Source organism: Salvelinus alpinus, chromosome 2 (assembly GCF_045679555.1).
Source record: "Salvelinus alpinus chromosome 2, SLU_Salpinus.1, whole genome shotgun sequence".
NCBI classification, from domain to species: Eukaryota; Metazoa; Chordata; class Actinopteri; order Salmoniformes; family Salmonidae; genus Salvelinus; species Salvelinus alpinus.
The window spans coordinates 89,874,584-89,900,050 of NC_092087.1; the positions used below are offsets into that span (position 1 = coordinate 89,874,584).

At 45.7% G+C, this 25,467-nt stretch overlaps 1 protein-coding gene across 1 annotated transcript in view; it reads right to left on the reverse strand.

Annotated features, from left to right (window-relative positions):
- LOC139568144 (somatostatin receptor type 5) overlaps positions 1 to 25,467 on the reverse strand; it is a 110,149-nt gene that overhangs the window by 58,188 nt on the left and 26,494 nt on the right. The window lies entirely within an intron of this gene.

A 25,467-nucleotide genomic window follows, 5' to 3' on the forward strand; every position in this document is an offset into this window, starting at 1 on the left:
ACCCTGTCCCTACAGATCAACTGTCCTGTAGGTTTACACTCCAACCCTGTTCCTACAGATCAACTGTCCTGTAGGTTTACACTCCAACCCTGTTCCTACAGATCAACTGTCCTGTAGGTTTACACTCCAACCCTGATCCTACAGATCAACTGTCCTGTAGGTTTACACTCCAACCCTGATCCTACAGATCAACTTGCCTGTAGGTTTACACTCCAACCCTGTTCCTACAGATCAACTGTCCTGTAGGTTTACACTCCAACCCTGTTCCTACAGATCAACTGTCCTGTAGGTTTACACTCCAACCCTGTTCCTACAGATCAACTGTCCTGTAGGTTTACACTCCAACCCTGTTCCTACAGATCAACTGTCCTGTAGGTTTACACTCCAACCCTGTTCCTACAGATCAACTGCCCTGTAGGTTTTCACTCCAACCCTGTTCCTACAGATCAACTCTCCTGTAGGTTTACATTCCAACCCTGTTCCTACAGATCAACGGTCCTGTAGGTTTACACTCCAACCTTAACCTAACATACAGTACCTGATTCAGCTAGTTCAGGTCTTGGTGAGAAGATAATTAGTAGAATCAGGTGTGCTAGATTAGGGTTGGACTGAAAACCTACAGGAAGGTAGATCACCAGGAAGAGGGTTTGACTGAAAACCTACAGGATGGTAGATCTCCAGGAAGAGGGTTGGACTGAAAACCTACAGGGAGGTAGATCACCAGGAAGAGGGTTGGACTGAAAACCTACAGGAAGGTAGATCACCAGGAAGAGGGTTGGACTGAAAACCTACAGGATGGTAGATCACCAGGAAGAGGGTTGGGCTGCCCTGGTCTAATTTCTGACATCTTGCTTTCGCACATCCAGTCCTATCAGATCTGTGAGTGAGACCAGAAGGGAGGGAACATCTTCCCGGGTTTGTATCCCAACTGGCACACTTTTCCCATAAGGCTCTGGTCTAATGTAGTGCACTATATAGGGAATAGGGCTCTGGTCTAAAGAAGTGCACTATATAGGGAATAGGGATCTGGTCTAATGTAGTGCACTATATAGGGAATAGGGCTCTGGTCTAATGTAGTGCACTATATAGGGAATAGGGCTCTGGTCTAAAGTAGTGCACTATATAGGGAATAGGGTTCTGGTCTAAAGTAGTGCACTATATAGGGAATAGGGCTCTGGTCTAATGTAGTGCACTATATAGGGAATAGGGCTCTGGTTAAAGGTAGTGCACTATATAGGGAATAGAGTGCAATTTGGTGTAACGTCTCTACATTAAATGTGAAATGAAGGGAAACTAAAAGAAAGCTTATGCATGTATTCCTAGGTTATAAACAATTATACATTGAATGTGTAAGACCCTTGTTGAAATTCTGTTGATTGGTCCAAACGATCACTGTCACTTTAAGTTTTCGGTCATGGTATTAGAAAGGGGAGAGCAAAATGGCCGCTGTCTGAGAAACAATGAATTAAACTGTTTTTTGAACACTTTGAAAGTGAAGCAGTTGAGTAATCGTGCTGTAGTACCTAACTCTGGTCCTAAGTGGTCTACCCCTGAACTAGCCAGTTGGTCTGACCCAGTACCTAACTCTGGTCCTGAGTGGTCTACCCCTGAACTAGCCAGTTGGTCTGACCCAGTACCTAACTCTGGTCCTAAGTGGTCTACCCTGAACTAGCCAGTTGGTCTGACCCAGTACCTAATTCTGGTCCTAAGTGGTCTACCCTGAACTAGCCAGTTGGTCTGACCTAGTACCTAACTCTGGTCCTAAGTGGTCTACCCCGGAACTAGGCAGTTGGTCTGACCCAGTACCTAACTCTGGTCCTAAGTGGTCTACCCCTGAACTAGCCAGTTGGTCTGACCCAGTACCTAACTCTGGTCCTAAGTGGTCTACCCCTGAACTAGCCAGTTGGTCTGACCCAGTACCTAACTCTGGTCCTAAGTGGTCTACCCCTGAACTAGCCAGTTGGTCTGACCCAGTACCTAACTCTGGTCCTAAGTAGTCTACCCTGAACTAGCCAGTTGGTCTGACCCAGTACCTAACTCTGGTCCTAAGTGGTCTACCCCTGAACTAGCCAGTTGGTCTGACCCAGTACCTAACTCTGGTCCTAAGTGGTCTACCCCTGAACTAGCCAGTTGGTCTGACCCAGTACCTAACTCTGGTCCTAAGTGGATTACCCTGAACTAGCCAGTTGGTCTGACCCAGTACCTAACTCTGACCACATGATGACAGTAGAGAACTATGAATTCAACAGAGACCATCAGAGTGTGTGTGTGTGTGTGTGTGTGTGTGTGTGTGTGTGTGTGTGTGTGTGTGTGTGTGTGTGTGTGTGTGTGTGTGTGTGTGTGTGTGTGTGTGTGTGTGTGTGTGTGTGTGCTTCCATCTCACAATAACAAGCTGAGAAAATACTATGCAAATCATCAGACATCCGCTGATTACCACCGACACCCTCATGTAGACCTCATCTTAGACAATATGATGTGTTAGGATGGATGTCGTGTGTGTGTGTCAAAAGACGACAATGCCCAGATGTTGTTAATCTGTGTGTACTGTTTCTGTCAGTGAGGAAATTAACTTCCTCTCCCTCTCTCTCCTGCCTCCTCTTTTCTCCCTCGCTCTCCTGCCTCTCCTCTTTTCTCCCTCTCTCTCCTGCCTCCTCTTTTCTCTCTCTCTCTCTCTCCTGTCACCTCTTTTCTCCCTCTCTCCTGCCTCCTCTTTTCTCCCTCTCTCTCCTGCCTCCTCTTTTCTCCCTCTCTCCTGCCTCCTCTTTTCTCCCTCTCTCTCCTGCCTCCTCTTTTCTCCCTCTCTCTCCTGCCTCCTCTTTTCTCCCTCTCTCTCCTGCCTCCTCTTTTCTCCCTCTCTCTCTCCTGCCTCTCCTCTTTTCTCCCTCTCTCTCCTGCCTCCTCTTTTCTCCCTCTCTCTCCTGCCTCCTCTTTTCTCCCTCTGTCTCTCCTCCCTCCTTTTTTCTCTCTCTCTCCTGACTCCTCTTTTTTCCCTCTCTCCTGCCTCCTCTTTTCTCCCTCTCTCTCCTGCCTCTCCTCTTTTCTCCCTCTGTCTCTCCTCCCTCCTTTTTTCTCTCTCTCTCCTGACTCCTCTTTTTTCCCTCTCTCCTGCCTCCTCTTTTCTCCCTCTCTCTCCTGCCTCTCCTCTTTTCTCCCTCTCTCTCTCCTGCCTCCTCTTTTCTCCCTCTCTCCTGCCTCTCCTCTCCCTCCTCCTCCTCTCTTCCTCACAGATCTGTCCCTGTCTATCATCCTCTCTTCTCTTTCTGTTGCTTACACTGGCTGTCGTGTGTGCGTGTTTATGTGTATGTACGCGCTTGTGTCTGCCTCTCAAATGAGTGATTTATAAATATCTGGGAAAGATCAAGTGAAAGAGGGAAAGAGAAAGGAGGGTAGAGGGGAATTGTTGACTTGGACTGTGTGTGTGTGTGTGTGTGTGCGTGTGTGTGTGTGTGTGTGTGTGTGTGTGTGTGTGTGTGTGTGTGTGTGTGTGTGTGTGTGTGTGTGTGTGTGTGTGTGTGTGTGTGTGTGTGTGTGTGTGTGTGTGTGTGTGTGTGTGACTTGAGTTTAAAGGTTTCTCTGTAAGTTAAAGATTAGCGTGACTTTGTGCATATCTGATGTAGAAATGTAAAGTTGGAAAGCTAACACAAACACAGTGACAGAATACCTGAGGAGATATGAGTCTGATACAGAATACCTGAGGAGATATGAGTCTGATACAGAATACCTGAGGAGATATGAGTCTGATACAGAATATCTAAGGAGATATGAGTCTGATACAGAATACCTGAGGAGATATGAGTCTGATACAGAATACCTGAGGAGATATGAGTCTGATACAGAATATCTAAGGAGATATGAGTCTGATACAGAATATCTGAGGAGATATGAGTCTGATACAGAATACCTGAGGAGATATGAGTCTCTTTTGATACAGAATATCTGAGGAGATATGAGTCTGATACAGAATACCTGAGGAGATATGAGTCTGATACAAAATATCTGAGGAGATATGAGTCTGATACAGAATACCTGAGGAGATATGAGTCTGTTCTGATACAGAATACCTGAGGAGAGATGAGTCTGTTCTGATACAGAATACCTGAGGAGATATGAGTCTCTTTTGATACAGAATATCTGAGGAGATATGAGTCTGATACAGAATACCTGAGGAGATATGAGTCTGATACAGAATATCTGAGGAGATATGAGTCTGATACAGAATACCTGAGAAGATATGAGTCTGTTCTGATACAGAATATCTGAGGAGAGATGAGTCTGTTCTGATACAGAATATCTGAGGAGATATGAGTCTGATACAGAATACCTGAGGAGAGATGAGTCTGATACAGAATATCTGAGGAGAGATGAGTCTGTTCTGATACAGAATACCTGAGGAGATATGAGTCTGATACAGAATACCTGAGGTGATATGAGTCTGATACAGAATACCTGAGGAGAGATGAGTCTCTTCTGATACAGAATATCTGAGGAGATATGAGTCTGATACAGAATACCTGAGGAGATATGAGTCTGATACAGAATATATGAGGAGATATGAGTCTGATACAGAATACCTGAGGTGATATGAGTCTGATACAGAATACCTGAGGAGAGATGAGTCTCTTCTGATACAGAATATCTGAGGAGATATGAGTCTGATACAGAATACCTGAGGAGATATGAGTCTCTTTTGATACAGAATATCTGAGGAGATATGAGTCTGATACAGAATACCTGAGGAGATATGAGTCTGATACAAAATATCTGAGGAGATATGAGTCTGATACAGAATACCTGAGGAGATATGAGTCTGTTCTGATACAGAATACCTGAGGAGAGATGAGTCTGTTCTGATACAGAATACCTGAGGAGATATGAGTCTCTTTTGATACAGAATATCTGAGGAGATATGAGTCTGATACAGAATACCTGAGGAGATATGAGTCTGATACAGAATATCTGAGGAGATATGAGTCTGATACAGAATACGTGAGAAGATATGAGTCTGTTCTGATACAGAATATCTGAGGAGAGATGAGTCTGTTCTGATACAGAATATCTGAGGAGATATGAGTCTGATACAGAATACCTGAGGAGATATGAGTCTGATACAGAATACCTGAGGAGAGATGAGTCTGATACAGAATATCTGAGGAGAGATGAGTCTGTTCTGATACAGAATACCTGAGGAGATATGAGTCTGATACAGAATACCTGAGGTGATATGAGTCTGATACAGAATACCTGAGGAGAGATGAGTCTCTTCTGATACAGAATATCTGAGGAGATATGAGTCTGATACAGAATACCTGAGGAGATATGAGTCTGTTCTGATACAGAATATATGAGGAGATATGAGTCTGATACAGAATATCTGAGGAGATATGAGTCTGATACAGAATATCTGAGGAGATATGAGTCTGATACAGAATATATGAGGAGATATGAGTCTGATACAGAATATCTGAGGAGATATGAGTCTGATACAGAATATCTGAGGAGATAAGAGTCTGATACAGAATACCTGAGGAGATATGAGTCTGATACAGAATACCTGAGGTGATATGAGTCTGATACAGAATACCTGAGGAGAGATGAGTCTCTTCTGATACAGAATATCTGAGGAGATATGAGTCTGATACAGAATACCTGAGGAGATATGAGTCTGATACAGAATATCTGAGGAGATATGAGTCTGATACAGAATACCTGAGAAGATATGAGTCTGATACAGAATACCTGAGGAGAGATGAGTCTGATACAGAATATCTGAGGAGATATGAGTCTGATACAGAATATCTGAGGAGAGATGAGTCTGATACAGAATATCTGAGGAGAGATGAGTCTGATACAGAATACCTGAGGAGATATGAGTCTGATACAGAATACCTGAGGAGATATGAGTCTGTTCTGATACAGAATACCTGAGGAGATATGTGTCTGATACAGAAAACCTGAGGAGATATGAGTCTGATACAGAATACCTGTGGAGATATGAGTCTGATACAGAATACCTGAGGAGATATGAGTCTGATACAGAATACCTGAGGAGATATGAGTCTGATACAGAGTACCTGAGGAGATATGAGTCTGATACAGAATACCTGAGGAGATATGAGTCTGTTCTGATACAGAAAACCTGAGGAGATATGAGTCTGATACAGAATACCTGAGGAGATATGAGTCTGTTCTGATACACAACCCTGGCAGGTCCTCTGCTACACTTCAAATACTTTTCAGGGTCTGTATTCACCAAGCGTCTTAGACTAGGACTGCTGATCTAGGATCAGTTTAGGCTTTTAGATCATAAAGACTGAGAAGACATTGACAGGGATGACCTGGTTCTAGATCAGCACTCAAACGGTCAGATACTTTATGAATACGGGTCCATGTCATCAGGGCCTTGATACTCGGCTGGATTCCTGTCTCAGCAGTCCTAGATGCCTGTCCTAGAGGCCTGTCCTAGAGGCCTGTCCTAGAGGCCTGTCCTAGATGCCGTCTCCTAGAGGCCTGTCCTAGAGGCCTGTCCTAGAGGCCTGTCCTAGAGGCCTGTCCTAGAGGTCTGTCCTAGAGGTCTGTCCTAGAGGCTTGTCCTAGAGGTCTGTCCTAGAGGCCTGTCCTAGATGCCTGTCCTAGATGCCTGTCCTAGAGGCCTGTCCTAGATGCCTGTCCTAGATGCCTGTCCTAGAGGCCTGTCCTAGATGCCGTCTCCTAGAGGCCTGTCCTAGAGGCCTGTCCTAGAGGCCTGTCCTAGAGGTCTGTCCTAGAGGTCTGTCCTAGAGGCCTGTCCTAGAGGTCTGTCCTAGAGGCCTGTCCTAGATGCCTGTCCTAGAGGCCTGTCCTAGAGGTCTGTCCTAGAGGCCTGTCCTAGAGGCCTGTCCTAGAGGCCTGTCCTAGATGCCTGTCCTAGAGGCCTGTCCTAGATGCCTGTCCTAGAGGCCTGTCCTAGAGGCCTGTCCTAGAGGTCTGTCCTAGAGGCCTGTCCTAAATGCCTGTCCTAGATGCCGTCTCCTAGAGGCCTGTCCTAGAGGCCTGTCCTAGAGGCCTGTCCTAGAGGTCTGTCCTAGAGGTCTGTCCTAGAGGCCTGTCCTAGAGGTCTGTCCTAGAGGCCTGTCCTAGATGCCTGTCCTAGAGGCCTGTCCTAGAGGCCTGCCCTAGAGGCCTGTCCTAGAGGTCTGTCCTAGAGGCCTGTCCTAGATGCCTGTCCTAGATGCCTGTCCTAGAGGTCTGTCCTAGAGGCCTGTCCTAAATGCCTGTCCTAGAGGCCTGTCCTAGAGGCCTGTCCTAGATGCCTGTCCTAGAGGCCTGTCCTAGAGGCCTGTCCTAGAGGCCTGTCCTAGAGGTCTGTCCTAGAGGCCTGTCCTAGAGGCCTGTCCTAGAGGCCTGTCTTAGATGCCGTCTCCTGTCGTTGTGCCCTTGAACACTTTTAGATAAGAACATCTCAACAAAAGAATAAACATGTTGCCGTAAGACTCCACTCTCTCCGTCTATCCCCGTTGCCAACAATCAAAGACGAAGAACAGTTTTGTAAGAGAGGCCTTCGTTCCATCAGAGAAGAATGGGAGTGCTGTACTGTATCCTCTCACAGTTCTGTGCTCGAATCAGATTGTACGCAAATCAAATATCCGTTTGGAGATGAACATGCATCCCTTTTAAAGAGACCTAAAGCGTCTTTGTGCGACGGCTTCTGAGAAAAGAAAGGTATCTGTCTGGTTTCTTAACTCCGTCCCTGATCCTGGGCAACACACACTCTCGCCTCGGTGGGCAAACGGACCACATTCTCTCGCCTCCCGGCGGCATGCGTTCATGGTTTTATAATCAAACTCGGAATGAAAGGCGAGCAGCGTGGAACCTTTTGTCCTCTCAGCGGAGGACCGCTGCATATTAAATGACAAAATGAGATGGAGACAGATGGGGGGAGAGAAAGAGAGGGGGGTCGATTAGAATAAAAGATAAAATGATAGAGAGATTAGGAAGGATTGACAGAGAGAGAGAGAGAGAGAGAGGGAGAGAGAGAGAGAGAGAGATTAGGAATGAGAGAGAGAGAGAGAGAGAGAGAGAGAGAGAGAGAGAGAGAGAGAGAGAGAGAGAGAGAGAGAGAGAGAGAGAGAGAGAGAGAGAGAGAGAGAGAGAGAGAGAGAGAGAGAGAGAGAGAGAGAGAGAGAGAGAGAGAGAGAGAGAGAGAGAGAGAGAGAGAGAGAGAGAGTGATAGAGAGATGAGAGAGAGAGAGAGAGAGAGAGAGAGAGAGAGAGAGAGAGAGAGAGAGAGAGAGAGAGAGAGAGAGAGAGAGAGAGAGAGAGAGAGAGAGAGAGAGAGAGAGAGAGAGAGAGAGAGAGAGAGAGAGAGAGAGAGAGAGAGAGAGAGAGAGGGAGGTTAAAATGTGTGTGTGTGTGTATATGTTTGTCCGTGTGTGTCCTCGTGTTTCTCCTCGCGCGTGTGTCTATGTTTGTGTATGTGTGTGTATATGTATGTCCTTTCCTACTCATATTTAACCAGGACTCATTGTCAGTAAACAGTAAACGAGGTCACAACAATTCCTGTTCCCCATTAATACTGGATCACCCTGTTTCTACTTCCTGGTAATGAATGATGACACACACACACACACACACACACACACACACACACACACACACACACACACACACACACACACACACACACACACACACACACACACCCCCCTACTGGGGTTAAAAACAACAAAAGGCTCTTCTCACCAGTGTTGTCTTGGGGTTGTGGGGGGACTGTACAGAGAAAAACTATTTGGGCTCAGTCCTGATAGTCCCCCCTCCCAACACACACCGTCCTAACACTGTCTTTTTGTGTGCACCACAGGAGGCTGCTGAGGGGAGGACGGCTCATAATAATGGCCGGAACGGAGTCAATGGAATGGCATGAAACCATGTGTCTGATGTATTTGATACTAGTTCTGCTCCAGTCATTACCACGTGTCTCCCGCTCGTTCACTACATCCCAATACTATGTCCCGCTCGTTCACTACATCCCAATACTATCTCCCGCTCGTTCACTACATCCCAATACTATCTCCCGCTCGTTCACTACATCCCAATACCATCTCCCGCTCGTTCACTACATCCCAATACTATCTCCCGCTCGTTCACTACATCCCAATACTATCTCCCGCTCGTTCACTACATCCCAATACTATCTCCCGCTCGTTCACTACATCCCAATACTATCTAAAAGCATTGGATTGGTGGAGGCCTGGGCTAGACTAGAGGGCTAGAGGGTTTCTACCATAGGTTTATACCAGGCATTTTCTTTCAAATCAGAGAAGGGAAGAGAATAAGAGCACACAGGGAGGAAGGAGAGATAATTGGGACGTAGCCGATGTGATAGGCAAAGTTGGAAAGCTTCCTGGCTCTGTCCGGTCAGACGAGCTAGTTGGTTCACCTCTGCTTCAGACAGGAAGTGGCTTTGGTCCCGTTGACCTTTAACCCCCAGAACTCTGGTATTAATTAGAGAAGTGGATGAGAGCTAGACGGCAACACACACACACACACACACACACACACACACACACACACACACACACACACACACACACACACACACACACACACACACACACACACACACACACACACACACACACACACACACCACATTATACATTTTAATTGGGACTTCAGAGTAAATTTGGCTTAGTGAGAGGGGACAGAGAGAAACATGATTTATGGAAGAAAGGAGAGGGTGGATAAGAGAGAGATATAGAAGGATAGAGAGAGAGATTACTGATTGTCCTTGGTTAGCGTGGCACTGATAGACTATCTCTGCTTTGGAGCGTTAACAGCAGGTAAACACACACACACACACACACACACACACACACACACACACACACACACACACACACACACACACACACACACACACACACACACACACACACACACACACACACACACACACACACACACACACACACACACACACACACACACAGAAGGAGTTTCTCAATATGCATACCGCAGTGCTCCGCACTCTCATGCTCCGAGTGCATTCTCAGACAACGTTCTTTAGAGGACGAGAGTGAAGGAGAAGGCATAAAACATTCCATTTGAGAAGCACTCCCCCTACTGTATTACCTCAAATTGCACCTCCATTCACTGACCCTTCTACCAGCCAGGACAATGGCAACAATAGACTAAATAAAAGTTTTACTTTTGCAAGGTAGATGTACATTTTTCATGGGTAGCTAACAATTAATCGTGGCTAGCTATTGACTTGACAATGGACTTACCCATTCACTGACCATTCTTCCAGCCAGGACAATGACAATAGAGACCAAACAAGATATACACAAAGCAAACGTTTTACTTCATAACTATAAGCTGACTCGTAATAATGTAGCTAACCAGATAGTTTAACAGGCAAAAAGGACGTAAAATGAATATTATGCAAGGTAAATGTTAATTCTTCGTGGGTAGCTAGCTAACAGTAGTAGCTAGCCAGTTAGCCCTATTGACTTATTATGGGCATGTGATCTACAGTACGTAGGCAGGTAAACATGCCAAAAATAACACAGCATGTATTTATTAACCTATCAAGATAAAATATTGTAGTCAGACAACATATGAGATGTGAATAGGCAACATTCCGAAGCTGGAGTGTGTGTTTTCTCGCTTCAGCTCAAATAATGGCCGCCATCGATTTCAAGAAACAAAATCTACGCGGTTGAGTCATATGTTTTTCATACTTTCCGTTGAAGCATCGATGCTTCAAAATATGTACAAACAGAGAACGCATCTGAGAAGTGCCCCCTGTGCTCTGTTTCACATACTTTGATTTGGAGTCATACTGCCACCCTCCCGGGCTCCGCGTGGAGCACGGTAACCAGCATTTTGAGAAACGCCCACAGCGTGTACATAAACAGCTTGTTTGTCGTCTGCCAGTATCAGAAGACCATTTCTATTTCAATTCAGTTCCTCTCCCCTCTCTCAATTCAGTTCCTCTCCCCTCTCTCAATTCAGTTCCTCTCCCCTCTCTCAATTCAGTTCCTCTCCCCTCTCTCAATTCAGTTCCTCTCCCCTCTCTCAATTCAGTTCCTCTCCCCTCTCTCAATTCAGTTCCTCTCCCCTCTCTCAATTCAGTTCCTCTCCCCTCTCTCAATTCAGTTCCTCTCCCCTCTCTCAATTCAGTTCCTCTCCCCTCTCTCAATTCAGTTCCTCTCCCCTCTCTCAATTCAGTTCCTCTCCTCTCTCTCAATTCAGTTCCTCTCCCCTCTCTCAATTCAGTTCCTCTCCCCTCTCTCAATTAAGTTCCTCTCCCCTCTCTCAATTCAGTTCCTCTCCCCTCTCTCAATTCAGTTCACTTCATGTATTTATTGCTATGGGAAACATGTTTACATTTCCAAAGCAAGTTAAAAAACTAAAACAAAACAACAACGCCAAAAACCAACAAGGAAACCAAACAAAACAACAACAAAAACCAACAAAGAAATAAAACAAAACAACAACGACAAAAACCAACAAAGAAATTAAAACAAATAAATCTCTCTGTCTCTCTCTCTCCCATTGGCATGGGAAACATATGTTTACATTGCCAAAGCAAGTGAAATAGATAATAAACAAAAGTGAAATAAACAATAAAAAATGTGGTTTTCTGCCATTGTTTACTCTGTTTAGGGCCAAATAGCATTCTATTTTGCAGTTTTTTTGTTACTTCCTTACAATGTGTCAAATAATTAAATGTTTGTTTTCTCATGATTTGGTTGAGTCTAATTGTGTTGCTGTGGGGTCCGTTTGTGTTTGTGAACAGAGCCCCAGGACCAGCTTGATTAGGGGACTCTTCTCCAGGTTCATCTCTCTGTAGGTGATGGCTTTGTTATGGAAGGTTTGGGAATCGCTTCCTTTCAGGTGGTTGTAGAGTTTAACGTCTCTTTTCTGGATTTTGATCATTAGCGGGTATCGGCATAATTCTGCTCTGCATATATTATATGGTGCTTTACATTGTACACAGAGGATATTTTTGCAGTATTCTGCGTGCGGAGTCTCAATTTGGTATTTGTCCCATTTTGTGAATTCTTTGTTGGTGAACCAACCCCAGACATCACAACCATAAAGGGCAATGGGTTCTATAACTGATTCAAGTCAAGTCATTTTTGCGAGATCCTAATTGGTATGTTGAATTATATGTTCCTTTTGATGGCATAGAAGGCCCTTTTTGCCTTGGTTCTCAGATCGTTCACAGCTTTGTGGAAGTTACTTGTTCGTAACTGACTTGCCTAGTTAAATAAAGGTAAAAATATATATTTTTATACTCTCTCCGTCTTCCCTGCCTTCTATCCTCCTTCTCTCTCCTGTCTCTCCCCGTCTCTCCCTCTCTCCTCCCCCTCTCTCTCCTCTCTCTCTCTCTCCCTCTCTCTCTCTCTCTCTCTCTCTCTCTCTCTCTCTCTCTCTCTCTCTCTCTCTCTCTCTCTCTCTCTCTCTCTCTCTCTCTCTCTCTCTCTCTCTCTCTCTCTCTCTCTCTCTCTCTCTCTCTCTCTCTCTCTCTCTCTCTGTGGTAAATTGACATGGTCTGATTGTGACTTTCGATCCACAGCAAACCATTTTCCTGTTCCTCCCCGGGGTTCTCCACATGCAACATATCTGCATATCATTCCACACGTATCCTTTTCCTAATGGGGATTTCTCCATATCCCTCTCTTTCTCTCTCTCCCCCCCTTTTCCCCCGCTCTTTCTCTCTCTCCCCCCCTTTTTCCCCTCTCTTTCGTTTCTATAAATAGCTCCCTCTCTTTAAATCTCTCTCTCCATCTCTCCTCTCCTCTCCTCTCCCCCTCTCTCTCTCTCTCTCTCTCTCTCTCCATCCCCTCTGTTCCTACTACAGTGTACCAGTAGTGTGTTCCTACTACAGTGTACCAGTAGTGTTTTCCTACTACAGTATACCAGTAGTGTGTTCCTACTACAGTATACCAGTAGTGTGTTCCTACTACAGTATACCAGTAGTGTTTTCCTACTACAGTATACCAGTAGTGTGTTCCTACTACAGTATACCAGTAGTGTTTTCCTACTACAGTATACCAGTAGTGTGTTCCTACTACAGTATACCAGTAGTGTTTTCCTACTACAGTATACCAGTAGTGTGTTCCTACTACAGTATACCAGTAGTGTTTTCCTACTACAGTATACCAGTAGTGTTTTCCTACTACAGTATACCAGTAGTGTTTTCCTACTACAGTATACCAGTAGTGTTTTCCTACTACAGTATACCAGTAGTGTTTTCCTACTACAGTATACCAGTAGTGTTTTCCTACTGCAGTATACCAGTAGTGTGTTCCTACTACAGTATACCAGTAGTGTTTTCCTACTACAGTATACCACTAGTGTTTTCCTACTACAGTATACCAGTAGTGTTTTCCTACTACAGTATACCAGTAGTGTGTTCCTACTACAGTATACCAGTAGTGTTTTCCTACTACAGTATACCAGTAGTGTGTTCCTACTACAGTATACCAGTAGTGTTTTCCTACTACAGTAAACCAGTAGTGTTTTCCTACTACAGTATACCAGTAGTGTTTTCCTACTACAGTATACCAGTAGTGTGTTCCTACTACAGTAAACCAGTAGTGTGTTCCAATACAGTGTACCAGTAGTGTTTTCCTACTACAGTATACCAGTAGTGTTTTCCTACTACAGTATACCAGTAGTGTTTTCCTACTACAGTATACCAGTAGTGTTTTCCTACTACAGTATACCAGTAGTGTGTTCCTACTACAGTATACCAGTAGTGTTTTCCTACTGCAGTATACCAGTAGTGTTTTCCTACTACAGTATACCAGTAGTGTTTTCCTACTGCAGTATACCAGTAGTGTTTTCCTACTACAGTATACCAGTAGTGTTTTCCTACTACAGTATACCAGTAGTGTTTTCCTACTACAGTATACCAGTAGTGTGTTCCTACTACAGTGTACCACTAGTGTTTTCCTACTACAGTATACCAGTAGTGTTTTCCTACTGCAGTACACCAGTAGTGTTTTCCTACTACAGTATACCAGTAGTGTGTTCCTACTACAGTATACCAGTAGTGTTTTCCTACTACAGTGTACCAGTAGTGTTTTCCTACTACAGTATACCAGTAGTGTTTTCCTACTACAGTATACCAGTAGTGTTTTCCTACTACAGTAAACCAGTAGTGTGTTCCTACTACAGTATACCAGTAGTGTTTTCCTACTACAGTGTACCAGTAGTGTTTTCCTACTACAGTATACCAGTAGTGTTTTTCTACTACAGTATACCAGTAGTGTGTTCCTACTACAGTATACCAGTAGTGTTTTTCTACTACAGTATACCAGTAGTGTTTTCCTACTACAGTGTACCAGTAGTGTTTTCCTACTACAGTATACCAGTAGTGTTTTCCTACTACAGTATACCAGTAGTGTTTTCCTACTACAGTGTACCAGTAGTGTTTTCCTACTACAGTAAACCAGTAGTGTGTTCCTACTACAGTGTACCAGTAGTGTTTTCCTACTACAGTGTACCAGTAGTGTTTTCCTACTACAGTATACCAGTAGTGTTTTCCTACTACAGTATACCAGTAGTGTTTTCCTACTACAGTGTACCAGTAGTGTTTTCCTACTACAGTAAACCAGTAGTGTTTTCCTACTACAGTATACCAGTAGTGTGTTCCTACTACAGTATACCAGTAGTGGTTTCCTACTACAGTATACCAGTAGTGTTTTCCTACTACAGTATACCAGTAGTGTTTTCCTACTACAGTATACCAGTAGTGTTTTCCTACTACAGTATACCAGTAGTGTGTTCCTACTACAGTAAACCAGTAGTGTTTTCCTACTACAGTGTACCAGTAGTGTTTTCCTACTACAGTATACCAGTAGTGTTTTCCTACTACAGTATACCAGTAGTGTTTTCCTACTACAGTATACCAGTAGTGTTTTCCTACTACAGTGTACCAGTAGTGTTTTCCTACTACAGTATACCAGTAGTGTTTTTCTACTACAGTATACCAGTAGTGTGTTCCTACTACAGTATACCAGTAGTGTTTTTCTACTACAGTATACCAGTAGTGTTTTCCTACTACAGTGTACCAGTAGTGTTTTCCTACTACAGTATACCAGTAGTGTTTTCCTACTACAGTATACCAGTAGTGTTTTCCTACTACAGTGTACCAGTAGTGTTTTCCTACTACAGTAAACCAGTAGTGTGTTCCTACTACAGTGTACCAGTAGTGTTTTCCTACTACAGTGTACCAGTAGTGTTTTCCTACTACAGTATACCAGTAGTGTTTTCCTACTACAGTATACCAGTAGTGTTTTCCTACTACAGTGTACCAGTAGTGTTTTCCTACTACAGTAAACCAGTAGTGTTTTCCTACTACAGTATACCAGTAGTGTGTTCCTACTACAGTATACCAGTAGTGGTTTCCTACTACAGTATACCAGTAGTGTTTTCCTACTACAGTATACCAGTAGTGTTTTCCTACTACAGTATACCAGTAGTGTTTTCCTACTACAGTATACCAGTAGTGTGTTCCTACTACAGTAAACCAGTAGTGTTTTCCTACTACAGTGTACCAGTAGTGTTTTCCTACTACAGTATACCAGTAGTGTTTTCCTACTACAGTATACCAGTAGTGTTTTCCTACTACAGTATACCAGTAGTGTTTTCCTACTACAGTGTACCAGTAGTGTTTTCCTACTACAGTATACCAGTAGTGTTTTCCTACTACAGTATACCAGTAGTGTTTTCCTACTACAGTATACCAGTAGTGTTTTCCTACTACAGTAAACCAGTAGTGTTTTCCTACTACAGTATACCAGTAGTGTTTTCCTACTACAGTATACCAGTAGTGTTTTCCTACTACAGTATACCAGTAGTGTTTTCCTACTACAGTGTACCAGTAGTGTTTTCCTACTCCGTCTGTTTGTTTGTGGAGAACATGACAGTTGGTGACAACAGAAGTCTTGTCACAGTGTGATGCTCTGTCTGTCCATCTGTCTGTCTCTCTAGCGCTGATACTATCACAAACTCCATCTGTCCATCTGTCTGTCTCTCTCGCTCTGATACTATCACAAACTCCATCTGTCCATCTGTCTGTCTCTCTAGCTCTGATACTATCACAAACTCCATCTGTCCATCTGTCTGTCTCTCTCGCTCTGATACTATCACAAACTCCATCTGTCCATCTGTCTGTCTCTCTCGCTCTGATACTATCACAAACTCCATCTGTCTGTCTCTCTCGCTCTGATACTATCACAAACTCCATCTGTCCATCTGTCTGTCTCTCTAGCTCTGAAACTATCACAAACTCCATCTGTCCATCTGTCTGTCTCTCTAGCTCTGATACTATCACAAACTCCATCTGTCCATCTGTCTGTCTCTCTAGCTCTGATACTATCACAAACTCCATCTGTCCATCTGTCTGTCTCTCTAGCTCTGATACTATCACAAACTCCATCTGTCTGTCTCTCTAGCTCTGATACTATCACAAACTCCATCTCTCCATCTGTCTGTCTCTCTAGCTCTGAAACTATCACAAACTCCATCTGTCCATCTGTCTGTCTCTCTAGCTCTGATACTATCACAAACTCCATCTGTCCATCTGTCTGTCCATATGTCTGTCCATCTGTCTGTCCATCTGTCTCTCTAGCTCTGATACTATCACAAACTCCATCTGTCCATCTGTCTGTCTCTCTAGCTCTGATACTATCACAAACTCCATCTGTCCATCTGTCTGTCTCTCTAGCACTGATACTATCACAAACTCCATCCGTCCATCTGTCTGTCTCTCTAGCTCTGATACTATCACAAACTCCATCTGTCCATCTGTCTGTCTATCTAGCTCTGATACTATCACAAACTCCATCTGTCCGTCTGTCTGTCTCTCTAGCTCTGATACTATTACAAACTCCATCTGTCAATCTGTCTGTCTCTCTAGCTCTGATACTATCACAAACTCCATCTGTCCATCTGTCTGTCTCTCTAGCTCTGATACTATCACAAACTCCATCTGTCCATCTGTCTGTCTCTCTCGCTCTGATACTATCACAAACTCCATCTGTCTGTGTCACTCTGAAGAACAACAGTGTTACCATAGCAACAAGCTGTGGACACGTGATCTTCTGATCCAGAGTCATGGGATTAAGCCTGCTTGCTCACTGTTGCCTCTAGAGGCTGTTTTTAAGGCATTTCCCGGCATCATCAAGACATAGGCAGACGTCCAATTTCAAAATCAAACTTGAGTGATCTGCCAGTACGATAGATGGGAAGGAGGTGGCAAAGAGAAGTGGAGAGGAGAGGAGGTGGGGAGGAGAGGTTAGTAGGGGGGGAGAGGTTGGGAGGAGAGGAGAAGGGGAGGAGAGTTTGGAAGGAGAGATGGTAGGAGAGGAGAAGGGGAGGAGAGGTGGGGAGGAGAGATGGTAGGAGAGGAGAGGAGAGGTGGGGAGGAGAGGTGGTAGGAGAGGAGAGGGGGAGGAGAAGTGGGGAGGGGGAGAGGTGGGGAGGAGAGATGGTAGGAGAGGAGAAGGGGAGGAGAGGTGGGCAGGACAGATGGTAGGAGAGGAGAAGGGGAGGAGAGGTGGGGAGGTAGGGAGGAGAGGTTGGTAGGAGAGGAGGAGGTGGGGAGGAGGTGGGGAGGAGAGGTTGGTAGGAGAAGAGGCGAGGAGTGGGGAGGAGAGGTTGGTAAGAGAGGAGGCGGCGAGGAGAGGAGGTGGGGAGGAGAGGTTGGTAGGAGAGGTAGGAGAGGAGGTGGGGAGGACAGGAGGAGGGGAGGAGAGGTTGGTAGGAGAGGAGATGGTTGGTTGGTAGGAGAGGAGATGGTTGGTTGGTAGGAGAGGAGGTGGGGAGGAGAGGAGATGGGGAGGAGAGGAGAGAGATGGTGGGGAGGAGAGGTTGGTAGGAGAGGTGGTGGGGAGGAGAGGAGGTGGGGAGGAGATGGTGGGGAGGAGATGCTGGTAGGAGAGGTGGTGGGGAGGAGAGGTCTCCCTCTCTCTCCCTTTCTCCCTCTCTCTCCCTCTCTCTCTCCCTCTCTCTCTCTCTCTCTCTCTTCCTCTCTTTCGCCCTCTCTCTCCCTCTCTCTCTCCCTCTTTCTGCCTTAATTTTGAAGTTAATCTCACATAAGGTCTAGACTAAACTGCTATCATTAAATGTTGTATTTGCTTTCTAATCGTTATTGATGGGAGGGAGAACTGCTATACAGATACTGAGGGAGAACTGCTATACAGATACTGAGGGAGAACTGCTATACAGATACTGAGGGAGAACTGCTATACAGATACTGAGGGAGAACTGCTATACAGATACTGAGGGAGAACTGCTATACAGATACTGAGGGAGAACTGCTATACAGATACTGAGGGAGAACTGCTATACAGATACTGAGGGAGAACTGCTATACAGATACTGAGGGAGAACTGCTATACAGATACTGAGGGAGAACTGCTATACAGATACAGAGGGAGAACTGCTATACAGATACTGAGGGAGAACTGCTATACAGATACAGAGGGAGAACTGCTATACAGATACTGAGGGAGAACTGCTATACAGATACTGAGGGAGAACTGCTATACAGATACAGAGGGAGAACTGCTATACAGACACTGAGGGAGAACTGCTATACAGACACTGAGGGAGAACTGCTATACAGATACTGAGGGAGAACTGCTATACAGATAATGAGGGAGAACTGCTATCCAGACACTGAGGGAGAACTGCTATATAGATACTGAGGGAGAACTGCTATACAGATACTGAGGGAGAACTGCTATACAGATACTGAGGGAGAACTGCTATACAGATAATGAGGGAGAACTGCTATACAGACACTGAGGGAGAACTGCTATACAGACACTGAGGGAGAACTGCTATACAGATACTGAGGGAGAACTGCTATACAGATACTGAGGGAGAACTGCTATACAGATACTGAGGGAGAACTGCTATACAGATAATGAGGGAGAACTGCTATACAGACACTGAGGGAGAACTGCTATACAGATACTGAGGGAGAACTGCTATACAAATACTGAGGGAGAACTGCTATACAGATACTGAGGGAGAACTGCTATACAGATACTGAGGGAGAACTGCTATACAGACACTGAGGGAGAACTGCTATACAGATACTGAGGGAGAACTGCTATACAGATACTGAGGGAGAACTGCTATACAGATAATGAGGGAGAACTGCTATACAGACACTGAGGGAGAACTGCTATACAGATACTGAGGGAGAACTGCTATACCGACACTGAGGGAGAACTGCTATACAGACACTGAGGGAGAACTGCTATACCAACACTGAGGGAGAACTGCTATACAGATACTGAGGGAGAACTGCTATACCGACACTGAGGGAGAACTGCTATACAGATACTGAGGGAGAACTGCTATACAGACACTGAGGGAGAACTGCTATACAGACACTGAGGGAGAACTGCTATACAGACACTGAGGGAGAACTGCTATACCAACACTGAGGGAGAACTGCTATACAGATACTGAGGGAGAACTGCTATACCGACACTGAGGGAGAACTGCTATACAGATACTGAGGGAGAACTGCTATACAGACACTGAGGGAGAACTGCTATACAGACACTGAGGGAGAACTGCTATACAGACACTGAGGGAGAACTGCTATACAGATACAGAGGGAGAACTGCTATACCGACACTGAGGGAGAACTGCTATACAGATGTTGTCCATTGACATCTGCTGAATATTGGATCTATTGACTGACTGCGGTTCACAATGTTCACGTCTTCATTGTATTTCCTGTGGAAGACCTGTGATCCGAATACTAAAACCCATTGGGAGCGTCCATATATAGCAGTGTGTAGATCTATAGATATATGTGTAGATGTATTTTCTTTTGGCAAGAGTGAGGTATAGAAAAAGAGCAGACTAGATTGTGTATACAAGACTTATACAATATCACAGAAGTTAGTCAAGGATTTAATGATCACACCGTTTTATTACAAAGAAAACAAACAAACTGTACATGAGGATGAAGGGTGTTTACATTGTTTCAGAAAGAAATACAACAGATAGAAGCTGACTCCCATTCTTAGCTCTTTCTATCTATCCTGTCCTGAAAACAGGGTCCTGTTCTCTAGGAACCGAAAGGAAGCAAAGGCCGGAAGAGGGAGGGACCTACTTAAACTTGTCTAATAAGAAATGCTTGTTTTTGTTTTTCCATTGCAGAACATTTTGCTATGGTGTGCACTAATGAATACGACCCTGTACTACCCTGTTCAAGGACCCATTTGAACCGTGTGCCACTTGAGATGCCCAGGGTCCTGCCTGATCAGAAATTGTATTTACAGTGAGAGCTGAGGACCTCCAGAGGCCCCTACACACTGAACTAAGAACAGTTTTGTGTTTTCCCTCAAATGGTTAAGGATATGATTAGTTGAGTGTAATCTGATCCTAGATCTGTGGTGAGGTTAATATCTAATGGTTAAGGATAGGATTAGGAAAGTGTAAGCTGATCCTAGATCTGTGGTTAAGGGCAATTTCCGCCAGCCCTGCAACGTGATTGGTCGAAACAAACGATCTGGCGGCTGCAATGAACCCTGGGATATGAGGCACGTTTCGAATTGGAGCATTACACACACCAAACACACACACAAAAACAGATAGCACAGCAATAGCAGCAGCCACACAACACGGTTATAACTTTCATCAAAGCGTCTGCAAGAGATTTCTAGAAATCTTCTAGAAGCCTCATCAGAAAGCCAAAACAGAGACAGATTCTAGAAGCCTCATCAGAAAGCCAAAACAGAGACAGATTCTAGAAGCCTCCTGAATAAGACAAAACAGAGACAGATTCTAGAAGCCTCATCAGAAAGCCAAAACAGAGACAGATTCTAGAAGCCTCCTGAATAAGACAAAACAGAGACAGATTCTAGAAGCCTCCTGAATAAGACAAAACAGAGACAGATTCTAGAAGCCTCCTCAGAAAGCCCAAACAGAGACTGATAATTACAGAAGCATAGTAGAGACACTAAATAACAGCAGAACTAGTAGCTTGACTTTGTAGAGTAAAATATCACTTTTAAAAGGAATCATGAAGATGAAAAAGCGTTATATACCAGAGCAGTTGGGAAACGGCGATGTAGCGCCATTAAGAACACACTGAAGTAGTGGAACATGTCTTAGAAATCTACTGTTGAAATAGATGAACCTCTGTGTCCTCTGCAACAAACAACCCTGAAAGTGGTGTGGTGCTTCATGCTGCGTTGTCGTGCTGCTGCTGTTGTTGCTGTTGCTACACTTAGAGCATCCCTGTAATCAAGTGGTCATCAAAACTCCTGCATCAGTCACTTAACAGCTGTAGATGGAGTGGGACTCATCTCCTCTGTAACAACAGCCCTGAAAGTGCTGCTTCATGGTGGTTGTGGTGTTTACTTTATGTTTGTGGTTGCACTTAAAGCTCCTCTGTAAACGGTCATCAAAAGATAAGAGGGAGAGAGAGAGAGAGAGAGAGATAGAGGAAGAGAGAGAGAGAGAGAGAGAAAGAGAGAGAGAGAGAGAGAGAGAGAGAGAGGGAGAAACAGAGGGAGAGAGATAGAGGGAGAGAGATAGAGGGAGAAACAGAGGGAGAGAGATAGAGGGAGAGAGAGAGAGAGATAGAGGGAGAAACAGATGGAGAGAGATAGAGGGAGAAACAGAGGGAGAGAGATAGAGGGAGAGAGATAGAGAGCTAGAGGGAGAGAGAGAGAGAGATAGAGGGAGAAACAGAGGGAGAAACAGAGGGGGCGTGAATGAGAAGGATAGAATAGAGGGAGGAGAGAGAGAGACAGACAGAGAGAAGCAAACAGGTCCTGGGGCTCTGTTCACAAACACACCCCACAGAGCCCCAGGACAGCAACACAATTAGACCCAACCAAATCATGAGAAAACAAAGAGATAATTACTTGACACATTGGAAAGAATTGACAAAAAAACTGCGCAAACTAGAATGCTATTTGGTCCTAAACAGAGAGTACACATTGGCAGAATGCCTGACCACTGTGACTGACCCAATATTAAGGAAAGCTTTGACTATGTGCAGACTACGTGAGCATAGCCTTGCTATTGAGAAAGTCCGCCGTAGGCAGACCTGGCTCTCAAGAGAAAACAGGCTATGTGCCCAATGCCCACAAAATGAGGTGGAAACTGAGCTGCACTTCCTAACCTCCTGCCAAATGCATGCCCATATCAGAGACACATATTTCCCTCAGATTACACAGACCCACAAAGAATTTGAAAACAAACCCAATTTTGTTAAACTCCCATATCTATTGAGTGAAATGCCACGGTGTGCAACATTTGTGACCTGTTGCCACAAGAAAAGGTCAACCAGTGAAGAACAAACACTATTGTAAATACAACCCATATTTATGTCTATTTATTTTCCCCTTTGTACTTTGACTATTTGCACATCGATACAACACTGTATATATACATAATATGACATTTGAAATGTCTATTATTTTGGGACTTGTGTGAGTGTAATATTTACTGTTCACTTTTCAGTGTTTATTTCACTTTAGTTGATCTATTTCACTTTCTTTGGCAATGCAAACTTATGTTTCCCATACCAATAAAGCCCCTTGAATTGAATTAGAGAGAGAGAGAGAGAGAGAGAGAGAGAGAGAGAGAGAGATAGAGAGGGAGGGAGGTAGAGACAGGGAGGAGGGAGGTAGAGACAGAGAGAAGGAGGGAGGTAGAGACAGAGAGAAGGAGGGAGGGAGGGAGGTAGAGACAGAGAGATGGAGGGAGGTAGAGACAGAGAGATGGAGGGAGGGAGGTAGAGACAGAGAGATGGAGGGAGGGAGGTAGAGACAGAGAGATGGATGGTGGGAGGTAGAGACAGAGAGATGGAGGGTGGGAGGTAGAGACAGAGAGAAGGAGGGAGGTAGAGACAGAGAGAGGGAGGGAGGGAGGTAGAGACAGAGAGATGGAGGGTGGGAGGTAGAGACAGAGAGATGGATGGTGGGAGGTAGAGACAGAGAGATGGAGGGTGGGAGGTAGAGACAGAGAGATGGAGGGAGGTAGAGACAGAGAGATGGAGGGAGGTCGAGACAGAGAGAAGGAGGGAGGTAGAGACAGAGAGAAGGAGGGAGGTAGAGACAGAGAGATGGAGGGAGGTAGAAACAGAGAGAAGGAGGGAGGTAGAGACAGAGAGATGGAGGTGGGAGGTAGAGACAGAGAGAAGGAGGGTGGGAGGTAGAGACAGAGAGATGGAGGGAGGTAGAGACAGAGAGATGGAGGGTGGGAGGTAGAGACAGAGAGATGGAGGGAGGGAGGTAGAGACAGAGAGATGGAGGGAGGGAGGTAGAGACAGAGAGAAGGAGGGAGGGAGGTAGAGACAGAGAGAAGGAGGGAGGGAGGTAGAGACAGAGAGAAGGAGGGAGGGAGGTAGAGACAGAGAGAAGGAGGGAGGTAGAGACAGAGAGAAGGAGGGAGGTAGAGACAGAGAGATGGAGGGAGGGAGGTAGAGACAGAGAGATGGAGGGTGGGAGGTAGAGACAGAGAGATGGAGGGAGGGAGGTAGAGACAGAGAGATGGAGGGAGGGAGGTAGAGACAGAGAGAAGGAGGGAGGGAGGTAGAGACAGAGAGAAGGAGGGAGGGAGGTAGAGACAGAGAGAAGGAGGGAGGGAGGTAGAGACAGAGAGATGGAGGGAGGTAGAGACAGAGAGAAGGAGGGAGGGAGGTAGAGACAGAGAGATGGAGGGAGGTAGAGACAGAGAGAAGGAGGGAGGGAGGTAGAGACAGAGAGAAGGAGGGAGGGAGGTAGAGACAGAGAGAAGGAGGGTGGGAGGTAGAGACAGAGAGATGGAGGGAGGGAGGTAGAGACAGAGAGATGGAGGGTGGGAGGTAGAGACAGAGAGAAGGAGGGAGGGAGGTAGAGACAGAGAGATGGAGGGAGGGAGGTAGAGACAGAGAGATGGAGGGAGGGAGGTAGAGACAGAGAGGAGGAGGGAGGTAGAGACAGAGAGATGGAGGGTGGGAGGTAGAGACAGAGAGATGGAGGGAGGTAGAGACAGAGAGAAGGAGGGAGGTAGAGACAGAGAGATGGAGGGTGGTAGAGACAGAGAGATGGAGGGAGTGAGAGACAGAGAGATGGAGGGAGGTAGAGACAGAGAGATGGAGGGTGGGAGGTAGAGACAGAGAGATGGAGGGTGGGAGGTAGAGACAGAGAGATGGAGGGTGGGAGGTAGAGACAGAGAGATGGAGGGAGGGAGGTAGAGACAGAGATAATGAGGGAGGTAGAGACAGAGAGAATGAGGGAGGGAGGTAGAGACAGAGAGAATGAGGGAGGGAGGTAGAGACAGAGAGATGGAGGGTGGGAGGTAGAGACAGAGAGATGGAGGGAGGGAGGTAGAGACAGAGAGATGGAGGGAGGGAGGTAGAGACAGAGAGATGGAGGGAGGTAGAGACAGAGAGAAGGAGGGAGGTAGAGACAGAGAGAAGGAGGGAGGTAGAGACAGAGAGAAGGAGGGAGGGAGGTAGAGACAGAGAGAAGGAGGGAGGTCGAGTGAGAACGAGAGAACGAGAGATGGAGGGTGGGAGGTAGAGACAGAGAGAAGGAGGGTGGGAGGTAGAGACAGAGAGATGGAGGGTGGGAGGTAGAGACAGAGAAATGGAGGGTGGGAGGTAGAGACAGAGAGAAGGAGGGTGGGAGGTAGAGACAGAGAGATGGAGGGTGGGAAGTAGAGACAGAGAAATGGAGGGTGGGAGGTAGAGACAGAGAAATGGAGGGTGGGAGGTAGAGACAGAGAGAAGGAGGGTGGGAGGTAGAGACAGAGAGATGGAGGGTGGGAGGTAGAGACAGAGAGAAGGAGGGTGGGAGGTAGAGACAGAGAGATGGAGGGTGGGAGGTAGAGACAGAGAAATGGAGGGTGGGAGGTAGAGACAGAGAGATGGAGGGTGGGAGGTAGAGACAGAGAGAAGGAGGGTGGGAGGTAGAGACAGAGAGATGGAGGGTGGGAGGTAGAGACAGAGAAATGGAGGGTGGGAGGTAGAGACAGAGAAATGGAGGGTGGGAGGTAGAGACAGAGAGAAGGAGGGTGGGAGGTAGAGACAGAGAGATGGAGGGTGGGAGGTAGAGACAGAGAAATGGAGGGTGGGAGGTAGAGACAGAGAAATGGAGGGTGGGAGGTAGAGACAGAGAAATGGAGGGTGGGAGGTAGAGACAGAGAAATGGAGGGAGGTAGAGACAGAGAGATGGAGGGTGGGAGGTAGAGACAGAGAAATGGAGGGAGGTAGAGACAGAGAGATGGAGGGTGGGAGGTAGAGACAGAGAGATGGAGGGTGGGAGGTAGGGACAGAGAGAAGGAGGGTGGGAGGTAGAGACAGAGAGATGGAGGGTGGGAGGTAGAGACAGAGAGATGGAGGGTGGGAGTCAGAGACAGAGAGATGGAGGGTGGGAGGTAGAGACAGAGAGATGGAGGGAGGGAGGTAGAGACAGAGAGATGGAGGGTGGGAGGTAGAGA